Source organism: Cyanistes caeruleus, chromosome 2, assembly GCF_971803275.1.
Source record: "Cyanistes caeruleus chromosome 2, bCyaCae1.hap1.1, whole genome shotgun sequence".
Classification (NCBI taxonomy): domain Eukaryota; kingdom Metazoa; phylum Chordata; class Aves; order Passeriformes; family Paridae; genus Cyanistes; species Cyanistes caeruleus.
This window is the reverse complement of record NC_141702.1, coordinates 23,185,058-23,201,784: the sequence shown is the minus strand read 5'-3', so window position 1 is coordinate 23,201,784 and position 16,727 is coordinate 23,185,058. Positions and strand designations below refer to the sequence as shown.

Below are 16,727 nucleotides of genomic sequence, written 5' to 3'. Positions count from 1 at the left end.
CCATCATGGTGGAGTCCCTTCTGGAGTTGCCCTAGGTTATTCATCCTGCATGTCTTAGGCACCTCTCTGTTTATTTTCCTACAATGGAGATAATAATCTTAGGAAGCTGACATCACACGATCACACGTCCTTCCAGTGAATAAAGAACAGCATAATTGACTAGCTGACCTAGGCAACTCAATTTAATATGTTTTAAAATGTATCTAGTTTTGATTTTTCCTCTTCTCTTTTTGAATTTTTTCTTCTTTTTTTCTTCTTTTCTCTCCCTCCTTCCCCCCCCCCCGTTTTCCAAATTGGCCTTTTCAGCAGAGAGAAATAAGCCCAGGAGTACTGCAGTTCCAGCTTTTAAAACTCATCTCTTATCCACCTCTCCTCTGGGAACACTTGAGAAAGGTCAGATCTTCCAGTTTCTGTAACACTGGACAAAAACTTTAGGGATTAATTAAAATGAAAGAGTGAAAATCTATCTGTCCCCAAGTCTTTTTATCCTTATCACCTTTCTTTGAGAAAAGTAGAGACCTTTGAAAAAAAAATTCTGCCTGCTCATGGACTGACTGTGTGTTTTGAGAGGGAAGGGAAAAACTGCAAGATCACTACTGGGAGCAGACCTGACAGATTATGCTTTCTTCAAATTTGGAGTTTCCACAGTCTTTCTTCCATCTCATTTGTCCTAAAATTTAGTGGGAATATTAAACCTTAGGATGTGAAATTTTGAAGATGAAACTGAGATGGTCTCTGAACAAAGTGTTACTAAAAATATTGACTACTTCTATGCATATAGAATTCAACTGAGAATGCTTTGAGTATGTATTAATGCTATGGTAGCACTGAAGAAACAGTTTATTTGATCAGTGTCCCAGTGTTTGCAAGGTATCATATTAAAGTGAAAATTTTTGTATTTAGGAAAATACTTTTTTCTATGGCATGCTATTTTTTTCCCCCTAGAGGTTTGTTTTTTTGTTTTCTTCTTGGCAATAAAGGTATGTCAAATAGTTTTCATGTACTGAGGAATATTGTAACATATGTTAACCAAACATATGCTTTGGGGTTTTTTTCAGTTTGTTTATTGAATTTGAAGCTATTAGCATATGATTTCATAAAAGTATATTGAAAAAAGCACTTTAAAGGTTAACTAATAAACAACATTTTTAAAATAATAAAAGAGAATAATTTAAAGTCGATCCCCTGTAAGGGCATACATTTTGCTTTGACACTCCACAGAATACAAATTCTTCCTTTCCTGACAAGGTAGTATGACTAGACTTTTCAAGAATGTCAAAAATAATTTGAATTTCAGCTCATGTTCTTTTTATTTCTGCATGTATTAATATTCCTGGATTTAGAGTCTGGTCAATAGAGTTAATGCCACCAATAATAAGGCTGCATCCAGCTTTTGTCAATCAGAGCTAAGAGATTTCTTCTCTGCTCAAATTGAAGTCTCTTTGTTATCTCTTATTAACTTCTATTAGTCTCATTATTAAGTCTTTAATATTGCCTAAATATTTGAAGTTATAAGAAAAAACTTCCTTAAGACCTGAATAAAGTTTTGGATCTGAGTTCCACAGATGAGAACGATGCTAAACTCTGGCTCAGACTTTCTGCTGAGGGTCTCTCTAGAGAAGGAGGTAAAAGAACAAGCCATAAGCAGCAGAACAAAACCAGTAGGGTGCCTTTCCTTCTAGCTTCTCTACTGCAGAGAGATTGTGCAGCAAATTTTTCTGGCATATGGAGCACACAAAAATTAATTCTTATGAGGCTGTGGGTCAAAGTACTGACTAAAATTATATGCATCTTAAACATCTTAGATACCACAAAGCCATATCCTTCTGTGTCTGAAGTGAGCGAGTACTTTGAGTGGCTTGGTACAAATGCTGTGTGGTGTACACATTCAAATTAGGTGAAACTTTGTTGTTTTGGTTGAATTTGTAAATTTACAAGTAAAAATTATACACTGAGTGTCTGAGTATAAAAAAGGGTCTGAGCCACTTCAAGATTACCCACTAAGAAGTTTCCATCAGGTTATTAGCCATCTAACTAGCTTTAATTAAAGAGACATAACTATTGTTTATAAGAATAAAAGCCATTTTTTGTTAAAAAATTCACACTGTTGATTTCCTGGGGAAAAAAAAATACTGTATCAGCTACTTGATGTTTTTTAAAATGTTATTTCTGGTGGTTTTTGTCAACTTTAATGGAACTTTTCACAGAACTAGCCTGAAATGATACATTGTTTTCCAGAATTTCTTGGATTCACACTAAACAATTTATTAGACTGTTCCCAGCACAGACAAACTTTAGCTTTAAGAACACAGAAAAAAACCACAAGTTTTATTTAGTTCTAAAGACTGGGTGATGTTGGAGGGGTGGAACTAAGTAAATATGAATAGAAGTTGTAATACATTTTATACAATTTTTCTACAAGGAAAGTGTCTGGGCCCAGTTCCACTGCAGTGGGCACAAGGAGATACAAACTATTGCCTAATGTTTATGTTACTGTAGCACTCAGCTGTCTTGAGCCTGCTCAGGACCTGCAAGGTCTCTTATGACAAAACTTAGTCCCTGCCAATAAAAATCAGAGAGTCATAGAATGGCCTGGTTTCAAAGGAACCCTAAAGGTCACCTAGTCCCAATTCCTCTCTCACTAGACCAGGTTTCTCAGAGCCCCATCTAGAATGGCCTCAGACACCTCCAGGGATGGGCATCCACAGCTTCTTCAGACAACACATTCATTCCAGTGCCTCACCACCCTCCCAGTAAAGAACCTCTTCCTAATATCTAATTTAAACCTGCTCTCTTTCAGTTTGAAGCTATTCCCTCTTATTAGTATAAAAAGCCTCTCCACATCTTTCTTGTAGGCTCTCTTCCAGGTATTGGAAGGCCACAATTAGGTCCTCTTGAAGCCTTCTGTTCTCCTTGCTGAACAAACTGAAGAAGGCAAGACCAAAAACAAATAACCAAACCAAACAAAAAAACAAACAACAACAAAAAAGCCAAAAAAACCCCAAAAAACCCCAAACCAAACCAAACTGAAACAAAACAAAAGAAATACAAAAAGAAGCTCTCTTTGAAAACTCTTTAAGGTCTGATATACACTTGAAAAAATTTACTTGATACCAAGTACTGTTTGTTTTTTTTATTTTTATTTTTATTTTTATTTTTTTTTTTTGCCTGCATGTTGCTGTAGAGCCCTAACACAAGATTAGGAAGAGAGCATGATAACTTTCTAGGACAGTTCAGGGAGACAGCACTGGCCATAGCAGGTGCTCTGGGAGAAGGGAAGCTGTGTTGAGCACCTGCTGGCCTTACATAGACAGATAGTGCCACAGGGATGAACAGGCTGATCCCAAAGCCTTGTGTCTGGGTAAGAAACTTAAAACTGGGAAATATTATAAATGATGTCTGGTATTTTGTTTTTTATTTTATGAGTAGATAGTAGCTTTTCTCCAAGAAAAAAGAATCTGCTCAATTGTCCCAATGTTCTTCTGTGGTCAGAACTAACATAATAATTAGCATTACATCCTGATTTATTAACCCTCCAGAAATCAGACCATCTCTAACATATTAGAGACCAGATTTTCTCATACTGGAACTCTTTCAGTCTGATCTTGTGAGGTTGTATTTTTCAAGGAGTAGCCAAATTCTGTGTGTAATGTGTCTTTCAAACAATACCTCTGAGACTGAGTTTCTAAGATATCCTTTTTTATAAAAGTGAGTAGAATCTCCCTCTAAGCACTCAGTCTCTCTCTGTGGACTTCACCTGTATCTCTCAAGAGATGTGCATTTGCATTTCTAGGCTAGAGCGAAAGTAAGGCAAATCTCTGGCTTTACAGAAATTTGCAGTTGCATACTGCTTGTCTCTGTCAGCAGCTTTGCTATGTCACTGTCTTGGTTTAGAGCAAATTTCTGTTTAATTTTTGTTAGAAATAAGTTATATGATTGCATTCTTGCATTTACTGCTCATAAATTTCTTCATAATGTTTTAGTTAGAGATATCAATCTATGTGAAAGCCATGTTCTGTTTCCTTATAGAAATACATATTTGAAATAAGAACTCCAGAATCTTCTAGACCAAAGCGATGTTAGTAGCAAACAGATGAGAAGACACTTTGTCAATGTCTTATTTTTAGTTTTTATTTTTTTATGTCTCTGAAAGTTTTCTTTGGTTGTAGATGAATGAGAAAAAGAGGGAATAACTGTGGTTTAAAGTTGAAGATTATGTGACACGAGCTTTTAAAGAAGCAGAAGCTGCAAAAATAAAAGCAGACGTTTGGAGCAATGGCACACGCCCCTCTGATTCACAAAGGATTTTATTTGTCATAGTTCAGGTAGGGCTAAACTGCATTCAGGGAATTGTTTGAGGTCTTCACATTTTAGAAATATTGGCAATACAACACAGTTTTTTTTCATTCCTGTGTCCATGACTTGAAGAAGTTCAGATACACCAAATATGTTGATTGCCGATGCTACATAATAAATAGACAAATAAAAAAGACCTTTAACAGCTGTGGAACTTATTTTCTCAAGTGACCAATAATTCTGTCAATATATTTAAAACTCCTAATAAAAGAGTGTATTGATCCACATCAACTTGTGAGAAATGTTTGGGATTTGGAAGATTTTTTTTATTATTACCAAATTCAAATAAACTTTAAAAAAAAAATGTGTATAAAAATGAAATTGAGACTATAATCTGTAACCAGCTAATTTTCAAAATCACTATTATTTTTTTTTCAGAATTTTGATAGTTTATCAAATACTGAGAAATACTAGAATGACTAGAAGTATCTTTGAAGAAGTCTAAATATTTCTCAAAATCCGTACCATACCTGTTGATTTAAGCTTGATGTTGTTCATCTCCATTTAGGAAAAATGTAATGAAAGATCAAATAGTGGGGTCATTTAAAAATTAATTTCTTTGATATAAAATTATATTTTTTATAAATTCCTCACAGTTCATTATTGTTTCTTTATTATCTATATTTGCAAATTTCCTGGAACAAAAAATAGTTATGAGAAAGTATTACCAGCTGCGTGAGTAGTAAATCAGACAAAGCATGACATGGCAATGGAAAAAGAACAGTTTTGTTGCTTTTCACTCCAGGGTCTGTGAATATTTGGGATTCTGAATTACATTGAAATGCTGTGCAACAGCATGTAGAAAATGTGCTCCTGCGGTCAGGAAGGTTAACTTTGTTGTACAAAGACCTGCATCTCCCTCAGACAGGCCTGGGGATTTGCAAAGTGAAAAAGATTGAGAAACACCCGTAGCTCTACAAAGGAAATCGTCCTTTATTGTGCTGTCTGAAGTTGTTTTAACCTCATTCTGGAAACAGACTAGAAACTTTTATAAAGGTAACTAATACCACAGTAGATTTTAGCTTTGAAGGAGATTCTAGTTTTTTAAGGAAAATAAGAGCCCACAATGGTGGGGAAGGGAATTATTTTTGCTGTTTATCTCAAGTAGAAGAGATCTTAAGGTGCACAGTCAAGTAGGTGGGGATTTGGCGTATGCTCATTTGTCATTTCATGTGAGCTAGCTTTAGTCTCTTAAATATTTATTACTTAATCCAAAAAAAGTAATAATAGAAATGCGGTAACATTTCTCTGGCTGTGTTCCCTCTGCAGGGTAATTACTTGTGATGAGTGCTTGGGGGTACGCTGGTCCCAGCTTGAATCTTTGGCTGTAGAGAAAATGATGAAGATGGTTTTTACCTGTCTGAGTTCCAGGCCCAGAGTTATTGTGGAAATATTTCATTGACAGAAATACTGTAATAAGATTTCAAATCTCAGACCCTTTAATTACAAGATTAATGGCTTTCAGGCTAGCAAAAGTAACTGAAATGTCATTTCTAGTTGTTTGCACACTCATTCATTTATTTACTTGGCTAAATAACTTGAGCCAGGTACAGCTCTTCCAATAAAGCTAAAGCTGTAATTTCCTTTCTCTGTGGTTATAGTCCCTTTGAAAATGTACAGTGTAGGCTGAGAGTGATTCAGCTACCTCAAACACTTAATATACAAAGTGTTCTGTAGAAATACAAAGCCCATATATCAAAAAGGAGGGCACAACTTCTTAACAAGTATATTTTCCAAAAGGCCAAAGTGGGACACAGCGGAATGAAAATTAAGGAATTCTGAGAATATCCAGCATGTGACAGGTGAGTCCCATTTTGGTCTCTGGTTTGACAAGGTCTGAGGGAAACCTTTCATGTTCATTGATGCTTCTTTTAAACCCTCAGGAAAAACTACGATTAATGGGTGAAAAGAAGAAATTTTAAATCTTTGTATGAAGTAGTACCCTCCAGAGCCAAAGATGGCATGTACTGCTTATAATCTCTCACATTTCTGTTCACAATGACCTGAATGATGAATTTGCTGAATTGGTCATGCATTGCCTGGAAAGTGCAGTCACACTTTCACACACTTCTTATCTCTAGGCCATCCAATTACGTGGGGATAAGTTAACATTCTGCTCCCACTGAGGGGTGCTCCAATGCCACTAATGAGCAAGCATATGCTTGTTTTAAAAAACCAGGCCACCATTACTCAAGTGTAAGCCCAGAATGACTTAAATGCATCTGTTAAACAAAGTCCTTATTCTTTTCAGTTCCTTATTTGTTCCTTGTGGCAGTGTCTATGTGATATAATTGGGATCCTGCATATTAGGAGCAGAATCCCATCTGTCTGAGGCATCTATAATTGGTTGCTGTCTCACAGTTTCAGAGTAGCTCATCTGAATGATAACCTTTTATTTCACCACTCAAAACTGTAGTAGGAGAATAAACAATAACTGTATTTGTACCATATCTTGAATAATAGCTTAAAGATTTCAGCACTGAAAATAACATTTTCAGGATAATTTTTACCTAGGTAAAATATTAACAGGGCTGGCAATACTCATTGTTGCATGCTTTTACAGTGTATACCTCACCAAGGCACAGGAATACCAGAATGAGTTTTCAATGGACACAGTTATATCATGGTTTTAAATATGCCCATCAGCCTCCAGCAGCTTCAACTTCCTTAGCTTCCAAAGCTATCTTAAAGGTGAAGTCACCCCATGACAAGTTAATAGCTTCTAAATGTGCCAGTGCATGCTTTGGTGGCACTACTCTGACGAGCAGCCTATATCTGTAATAGCACAACAGACAGGATCAGGGGGATCAACAGAACATCTTAAGCATGAACCCATGTCACATTCAGTCTTGAATTTGTATTGCATCCATGATAATATGCAGGAATAGGCATGATGGAGTCTTGCGTATCCTGTGCAAAATGACTACCTTATCAGAGATGGCTGGGGCAATCAAGTGTAGTACCATTTGTCTGGTCAGTCCCTATGCAGTCACTGTTGATGAAATCAGGCTTTCTAAGGGGTTCCCAACATTCCATGCAACAAGAATCACAGAGGTACATGGGTTGCCCAGGTTCAGGCTTTTCTTAGGACAGTGGGAACCTGATTGAGTTATGGGTGTTTTATACCTGATGGAGAAACTGCTACACTGAGTTTTCTTTTGGATCCACACTTACCAAGGTGCTGAGGCCTTATATCTTCCATGGACACTAACTACATGCAGGTCCTCTTTACACTACTGTGCCAAGAGTCTGTCAGAGACTTGTACTGTAACAAGTGCTAGAGTATAACACTGCACAGCTAATCTTGGCAAACATTTCAGGGCTGAGTACTTGCTATTTTCCTGAGGTCGTAGGTAAGGTTTTATGCTGTTCTGTGAGGGAGAATAATGTGTTGTGTGTAGAGTGTTTCATTATCAGATGGAGGCAGAAGAAAATTCCTTCTGGGGACTCAGAAGCTGTTGCTGTGTGGAAACATGCTGTGTGAACAACAGGCTGTGACCAAGGCATTAACTTGACATTTTCCTGCTATTGGGGTAAGATATTTATGAGAAAGTACATATTTTTGTTAAAAGCATAGCTACCTCATTCCTAAGCAATTTCAAAACTAATAGGTGTTATACTACCTCATTGGTTGGGCTTTCACATTTCTGATAATGGGGGTGGTTTTATTATGATCTATTATTACAATTTCTGTTTTACCATTTTTGCTCCAGATGTTTCTAGAAACTTTATTAGCAGATAATGTCTCATGTCTCAAATAACATAAAACCCTGGAACACAAACTGAAGTAAGGAAGTATAGCACACACTAGAGGGTGATGGCAGAAGAGAACTGGAGGGTAATTACAATAAAAACAAGCAGTTGTTTAAGCTTTGCACAATGTGGTGATCTTGAACCATCTGGAAATCTGTTTTCATAAACAAATGACATCTGTTTCTCTTCATTGTTGTATAACCTAACCTTTTGTAGTGTTAAGGAAACTTCAGATGTATTCCTCCACAAGTAGTTGCCTGATTGCTTCAAGGCAATAACCAGAAGTGAGGGTAGAAGGAGGATGTGAAGGAGCAATAGCCATACTAACATTCCTGGGGAATATCCTTGATGACATTCAGATACAAGGGCAAATATCCTCACATTGAAGCAGTTTCTGCAGGAACATAGCCATGTGCTGATCAACATAATTTGATAAAGTGCTTTGAAATGTAGCATGGGCATGAATAAAGAAACATCCCATTGCTCTTAGCATAAGGAGCTGGTCTGTGATGAAGAGGTATCTAGTTTGTTGTTAGTTGTGCTACTAAAGTCTACAAACTCATAGCTTGAAAATTGTATTTCAGGCATTGTGTCTTTTGGTAGCATGAGCACAGGTTGACTGGAATGGTAAGTTTACGCAGTTATGGTTAACTGGAGAAAAGCTGTTTCAATGACCTTCCTCTTCTGCTTCATGGATTTCCCTGAGCTGCACTGTGGCTTGGTCATTGTCCCACCAAATGGCACAGTCCAAAGCTGTGTTTCCAGCACAACTGTGTCATGGCTGTGCGTTCCTGAAACAGCAGGTGCATCCCTTCTTGATGGTTTCATGAAAATGATGCTCGCCTAAAGAGTTTGACAGAAAGTTATTGACAGACAATGTACCATCAGATCTACTACCACCAGATCTACCATTGCTCCAGGATGAAGCAATGTGTTAATGTGTTAATTATTGCCATTTGAGAATACCATTTGACAGTGAAAGGAAAAGGAATTTTAAAATTTTTGCGTATCTAAACCATCCTGTAAAATTCACATGAAAAGTCCAGATTGTTTTTAAGGGTGCTAGTTATAATATATTTGGATTGTTGATGATATATTAATAAAGCTTGCTATTTTGAAATGGAAAATAAGTTGATCTTTATGTTCTGGGTCAAATTTTGTATGCAAAATCCTAACTGATCGTTCTGGAGAATGATATTCATATTCACCTCTGTGCCTTCATGTACGAATGCAACAATTTCATCACGCTCTTTTGTATAACTAGCATGTTTAATGCATCTCAAAAATGCCTTCTCATGCCAACAGGTCCTTCAGCAAAGGCAGTCTGCACATTTCAAAAGTCAAAAGCAATTTGTTTAGATGACCTGTAACCTAACATGGTTTGTGCTGCTAAAAATCAGTAAGTCTGCTCTCCAGCTCACAAAACCAACACTGAGGTTTGTTTTAGGAAAACATGGTTTGAGGACAGTACTTTAGTATGGCTCATAATAGAGAAATGTGAAGATGTTTGACTCTATGGATGTGTATCTATTATGTGTAATTTCCTCTCTGCGTGTTTGCATTAACACAGGCATTTTTCAAGTATTTTGTTTTTGCTTAAGCAACTGACCAAATATTCTATAATAGCAGCTGACAAAATAGTCTATAATATTCTTTCAGTAGCTGGGAGAAGTCTCACAATCTCTGGCACTTGTTCTTAAGGAGGACTTAAACTTCTCAAATATCTTCTGGAAATACATCACAGCAGAGAAAAAACAGTCCAGGAAGTTTCTGGAACATGTGGAAGAGAACTTCCTGACGTAGCTGGTGAGTGAGCCAAGGGAAGGTGCCCCTCAGAACCTGCTGTTTGTGAACAGAGGAGGACCAGTGGGTGATGTGGTGATCAGAAGCCGTCTTGTGCAGAGTGCACATTGCCCTTCTTTGGACATGCTGCAGCCCCTCAGTGTCTTTTGTGTCATGAGGGGGCCAGAACTTGACACAGGATTTGAGGTGCAGCCTCACCAGTGACCAATACAGGGGACAGTCACTTCATTGTCCTGCTGACCACACTATTGCTGATCCAGGCCAGGATGGCATTGCCCTTCTTGGTCACCTGGGCACACACTGGCTCATGTTTGGCTGCTGTCAACCAGCACCCTCAGGTCCTTTTCCAACAGGCAGCTTTCTAGCCATTCTGCCCCCAGCCTGTAGCTCTGCATGGGATTGTTATGACCCAAGGGTCACACCACTTGCCCTTACTGAATGTTAAACAATTGGTCTTGGCCTATCAATCCAGCCTGTCCATATCCCTTTCTACCCCTCAGCAGATGAGCAGTCTCTCCCAACTCGGTTTCATCTGCAAAGTGACTGAGGGTGCCTTTGATCCCCTCATGCTGATAATTAATAAATGTACTACCCAGCACTGGAAGGAGATGGTCCAGCAAAATAAGTACTATTATATATACTGAAACTAGCACAAATATACAAATATACTGCAATGACCTTGCCAGGAAAGCAAGGCAAGGTCAATGCTTTCCAGGTGACATATGTCACTTTTCTGCATAGAGCCATTTCTTTGGAAAGCAAAAATTCAAATGGGTTGCAAGTAGCTGAGCTGAAAACTGCTGCAGACTGCTGAGCCCTGATAAATCTGTATAGCTATTGAGTGAAAAGGCATGGAGGAAGTCAGTTAGAAATGATGAGGTAATAATTCCTGCTTAGAGGCACCAGGGCTAGAGGGAGGAAAGCTTTGTGGCCTGTCTACTCAAGTAATGAAACCTCTCAGCTACTGCAGTTTTTACTCTGAGGGAAAGGTGGGATCCTGGCTAAGGGGAGGAATTTTGTTGTTTTGTTTGAGAAATTGAGGGCTGGAGTAGTGAAGAGGTTAAGATCATGGTTTTGTGATGGCTTCCTGTCCATTTCTCCTCTTGGATGTGAAGGTAGGGAAAAGCCATGCTGATGTATGAGCAGTGTGAGAGTGTATGTGGGCAGAGGGAGTGCAGCCACATGGTAGAAAAAGTTTGCCTTAAAACTCAGCATTACATTCAGTGGTCTTTGTCTTCCCCCAGTAGCTCAAGTTAAACCTAGTCGAAATTATTGTGTTTGAAATCCCTTAAAGCAGCTCCAAAACTAATAGAGTATGTCAATTAACTGGGGAGAACCAATGGGGATGGGGAACCATCCCTGTATGAGTTTCTGTTGAACAGAGTGTTACGAGTAATAGAATTTATATTTTTCACCCCAAGTCGTTTAGGTACTTCTCATTTAATATTAAACATTTTTAATTCATAAGGTTTATCTTAATGTTGGGCTTCTTTTTTTAAGTACAAGGAAAATCTAAGCATTGGATTACATAGCTAAAGGTAACATCTGAAATAATCTGTATTAAATAATCTGTATCTGTATTAATCTGTATTATCTGTAAACATCTGTATTAATCTGTATTAAGGCCCAATATCAATCTCCCTGGACATTTTTCTTATGGATTTTCAAGTGTTTCTGTTAGCAGAATTCAGTTCACTTTACCCTCATGGGAAATATATTATAAATACTATAAAGTGAGCAGAGAGCGAGGAATTTTCTAACCTAGTAATTCAAAGTGATTGTCAAACAAGACATAGTGCAGAAAAAGGAGAAAATAAATATATTTGAAGCGATCATTTTACTTCTTTAATCACAGGTTTTCAGGTCAGATACCAAAATAATGAAAAACATTTCACAGTGTTTAGGATTGATTTAATTTTACAGTGAGATATTAAGATGGTTTAAAGTTTATTGCCTTCAAATCTGCAAATAACATCAAGAGGGTCAGGACTTCTTAAATGGGTTTTGATATGCTTTTCCTCATCGTATTGTAAAAAAAAATGAATTATCATATATATATATATATATATATATACACATATATATATATACACATATATATACATATATATGCATACACATATACACAACCTGGAACAAGCCAATTGAAAAGTTCTGAAAAATTTCAGTAATAATATTTACTTCACAGCATTAAAATGATGTTCAATTAATGAACATTTGCAAATCACAACAATATACTCTGCTTCCCTCTCTATAGCTTGATTTCTAGGCAAATTACAGCTGCTAAATATCATATATATTATCATAAATATGATAATTTTTGCCATAAATTAACAGACTCCTTATTGTTTTTAAGAACTTTTATAAAAGAATAGTAAACAGCCCCATTATTAATAAACAGTTATTTCAACAGCTGCATTCAGCTTATATTTAACTCTTCAGTTCTCAACAGAAGTAATGTTATGGCCAGAAATATTTCAGAGATTGGTTGGTGTTGAAAGATGCCAGAAGCTATCAAACTGTTGAGTTGAATTTGGGGAGTATTATTTTATAAAAAGCCTATATCCCTGGTAACTGGTACAGACTCATAGAATTAAGCTTCATGGTGTTTAAGGTTGAGAGAGACTATCTAATCTCCTGAATATCACAGACCATTAAGTATCAGACAGTGATGCTGCATTGAGACCCTTAGTTTAACTGAAACTTTTCTTTCAGCCTAGTCCTGACTTGAAAATCTGAATATGGTGAGAATGTATCATTTTCCTCTGTAGTATGTTCCAGTACCTATTCAATCCTACAGCTAAAAATGTATGCTTATTTTCTAATTTAAATTTTCTGCCTTCTGCTTCTAGACAATTGGCTCTAGTTATGTATTCCTCTGTTTGTATAAAGCCCCCTTCTGTAAATGAGTGTTTTTCACTCATGAAAGCATTTATACATCTTAATCTATTCACATCCCAGTCTTCTTTCCTGGTAAGTTAAACAGACCAAGTTAGAAGAAAGACATTTTCTCCAGTTCTTAAATGATTTTTGTATTTTCTCTCTGCTCAACAATACTTTTAAAAAATCCCTTTTTAAAATGTGGACACTGGAGCTCTATGATGGTGAGTGAAGTTCCCCTGGGAGTGCAATTTCAGACAGCCTAAAATTAGGTTTCTGCTTTGACTTGTCTGTTCCATAATTATCCTCCATTCTTTATAAAGAAGCTTAGAGAAGCAGGTCAGGTATCCCCAGGGCTGAAGTTAATTTTTGTGATTACTTCCCTCCACTCCTCTACTGCTGGCCTTTCTTTACTTCTTTTCACCACAACATCTCCCTAGGTGCTCGACTCCTTGGCCTCTGAATCCTTCATGGGAACCAAGTTTAAGTCAGTCTAAAACTTTAGAGATACTAGATAGTCTCACTGATTCAGAACTGTCAGCTTGGAAATAAAGAGGGAGAGAAAGAACTAGTACTTTAGTTTTGGCTAGGATAGTTATTTTTGTTCCTAGTGGCTGATGCAGTGGTGTGTTTTGGATTTAGGATGACAATAATGTTAACACATTGATGTTTTAGCTGTTAGTGAGCAGGGCTTACTCTGATTCAAAGATTTTTCAGCTTTTCATGCTCCTCTGCCATTGAGGAGGTGCAGGGTGCACAAGGAGCTGGGAGGGAACACATCCAGGAGAGCTGACCCAAATGGACACAAGGTATATTCCATACCACAGTCAGCACTCTCCTGAGCAGTAAAACTAAGGGCAATTGGCCAACAAGGTGGGGCAGCCACTTGCTCAGGGATGGACTGGACATCATTCAGTGCATGGTGAGCAGCTACATTGTTGTTTTTTTGCACCTGTTTTATATATTCTTTTATCATTAATATTATTTTCCTTTCCCTTTACAGTGTCTGTCCTTATCTCAACCCACAAGATTGACCTCTTTCCCTCTTCTCTCCCTCTCTCCCCCATCCCACTAGAGGGGGGTGAGAGAACGGCTGTGTGGTGTTAGGCTGCTGGTTGGGGTTAAACACCAACTGTCCTTTTTGGTACCCAGCATCAGGTTCAAAGGGCTGAAATAACAGATCTGACCTGAGATGTGTTAAAAATTTTTTGTTTTACAGGTTCATTATATTAGTTTAATATAATCAGTGTTGCTGATCACACTGTTGATTTATCTGCTTTCAGAGAATTTTCACTTGTTCTCAGGGTTATGTTATGTAAGACCTTACTTGCTGTATATGTTCCCTGTTGTGCTGTTTATCATCCCTGGGGGCTGGATTAAGGTTATCATTTTGCTGTACTGTGTAACACTGGTTTATGATATCATAAAATTAGCGATCGTGAGACAAATCTGGTATTTGTACTCAGCACTGCTGTCATCTCTGTACTTTGGGAGCCATGTCTCAAAAACTATTAACAATTACACTCCACCTCTTCTCCTCAGAGAGCTGGTCTGTGGGGGAGACAAGAGGGAACGCTCCCCTGCTACTTCACCTTCCCCTTCTCCTCCAGGCTAGTTACAATAGCTCTTGAAAATTTTGAATCCCTGGGATGTTCAAACAAGCGTGTTCCTACTGCTGTCTCCTGAACAAATTTCAGGTCTTGTTTAAGGTTAAACAAATATTTAAGAATACCATGCAGAGATCTATTCCAAGGGTGGATAGTTATGAGTGACAGGATGTGTGGGATAGCATGGGCAAGAATCTAGGCAAGCAGACACCTCTAGTGTTTTGGAACTTCACCCCTAAAAAAGTGCAGAATCCAGAAAAACTGGTAAAATATTTGGAAAAAAATATGCTGTGACCCTGATAATTCCAGAGAGAAAAAAATCACTGCCACATGCTGGGGCCTGGCCCAGGAAGATCATGAGCCCTGCTCAATACTCTTTAGGGGGAAAAAGAGGTCTTTGGATGTGATGACAAAATGACAGACACTGCAGCAACCACAATAGGGACTGGGGCTACTCAACCCCCTGCAACAGGCACTGCAGCTGCTCCAACTCTGGCAAGTAGGAAGCTGAACCAGGTTACCAACCCATGCTGGTAACTGCTGCCCCAACATACATGAGAATAAATACTGGATGCAAAAGTGAGCTTGTTTAATAAAGGAAGAAACTCCTACGTAAAAGGGGAGGAGGAAGAAGAAGATAAGGCAGGATTCTCCAAGTGCCATCAGGAGAACAGGAGGAGGAACTGAAAGAACTAATAAACAGGGCAATAACCCCCTGATCCCTATCCCTGAGAGAGCTATGAGATATGTGAAAAGATTTCAGCTTCATCTAGACCAGCATATTGTCACCTGATTGCTCCAATGCTGGGGTAGAAGGACCAGTGGCCTGCAACTAGAGGGTAGAAGAACCAAGCAGCAGCTAGGATCCTTTCCTAGATAAAGCATTGGCAAAGAGATTGGAAAAAGGGCACAAGACCTCAGCCTCTGGATGTGACTTCTATTAGGCAGTAAGGGAAAGTCTTCCTTCAAGGAAGATGTTATGTCATTCAGGCAAATGGATCACCATTGAGAAAAGTATCCAGTACCTGAGGGGATTAGCAGTGCTGGAGGTGATTCATGAGCAATGAGGAATTATTTAAAGATCCAGATGAAATCAAGTGTATGTCAGCCACCCAGGTGGTAGAAGTTTCTATGGAGCCCACCTCTGTTATCATAGACAGCAATGACCTGGAAAGATGGAGGGAGACAAACAGTGAATGTATGGGCTGCCCAACTCCAGCAACATGAAGAAATTCTCTCTTCCCCCAGTGGGGCTGTGTCTCAGCTGTGGAGAAAATGTTCCGAGAGTTCCAGCAATTCAGACAGGATATGTTCTAGTCCACACCTGCATGGACCAGTATCTCAGCTATCAGGAGTTAGATGTCTGCTGCTCAAGAGAGAGGATATAGCAATTACACACCACAGACCATCCTGTGGCTTCACCTGAGTGAAGTCATGAGAAAGTAGGGTGAAAAATGAGTGTCCCAACAGCTAAATGTATTGAAGGCTGAAGTGACCCTCACTGGGAATGAGTGGCAAAAGCTACCTGTAGTGACTGGTCCAGAGACTCCATACATCCTTGGCAGAGACTCAGAAGAGGGTGTTTCAAGGACCCAAAAGGTTGGGCTTTCTGTCTTGCGAGGAAATTAAGCAGGTGTCTTCCTTGCCCAGTCTCTCAGAGGACCCTTGTGTTGTGGAGTTGCTGAAGGTCAAAGAACAACAGGTGCCACTCTCTACCACAGCAGTGCACTGACAGCAATATCTGACCTAATATGACCCCCACCCATAGGCCAGTTTGTTGGCTGGAGGGCCAAGGAGTCATCAGCAAGACCTGCTCACCTTTTAACGATCCTACATGGCCAGTGTGAAGGTTGAATGGAAAATGGAGACTAACAGTGGACTATTGTGACCTTAATGAAGTCACACCATAACTGAATGCTGCTGTGCCTGACATGCTAAAGCTTCAATAAGAACTGTAGTTGGAGGCATGCCCCATGGTATGACATGGTATGCCCCAAATGTGAACTGGTGTTTTTTCCTCAGTCTCTGGCAGCAGAATGCAGGCCACAACAGAAGGTATGACACATTTCCTATCTTTATGTGTTAATGATTTGCAATAGTTTTTTCTTGCTCATTTCATCTAATTCTTTCACTGATGGGGGAAAAAACACTTGAAAGGAAATAAATTAATTAACTTGACATTGCTGAGTGTCTGATAACAAGGATAGACGTAAGCCTGCAGGATTACTTGAATGAACATCCCCACTGGAAAAATGTCTTCCTTACTTACCTAAGGCAACTCTTTGATTTAAGTGGCATTCTGGTAATATATATGAGATTTGGTCCACT

The 16,727-nt window shown here is 38.5% G+C and overlaps 1 long non-coding RNA gene across 1 annotated transcript; it reads right to left on the bottom strand.

Annotated features, from left to right (window-relative positions):
- Positions 1 to 8,671: 8,671 nt before the first annotated feature.
- On the bottom strand, positions 8,672 to 16,249 carry LOC111926092 (uncharacterized). The gene is made up of 4 exons (XR_002862673.2): positions 16,218 to 16,249; positions 15,925 to 16,080; positions 9,318 to 9,433; positions 8,672 to 8,952 (listed from the first exon to the last, which is right to left on the bottom strand). It is a non-coding gene; the product is annotated as an uncharacterized LOC111926092 (long non-coding RNA).
- Positions 16,250 to 16,727: the final 478 nt, after the last annotated feature.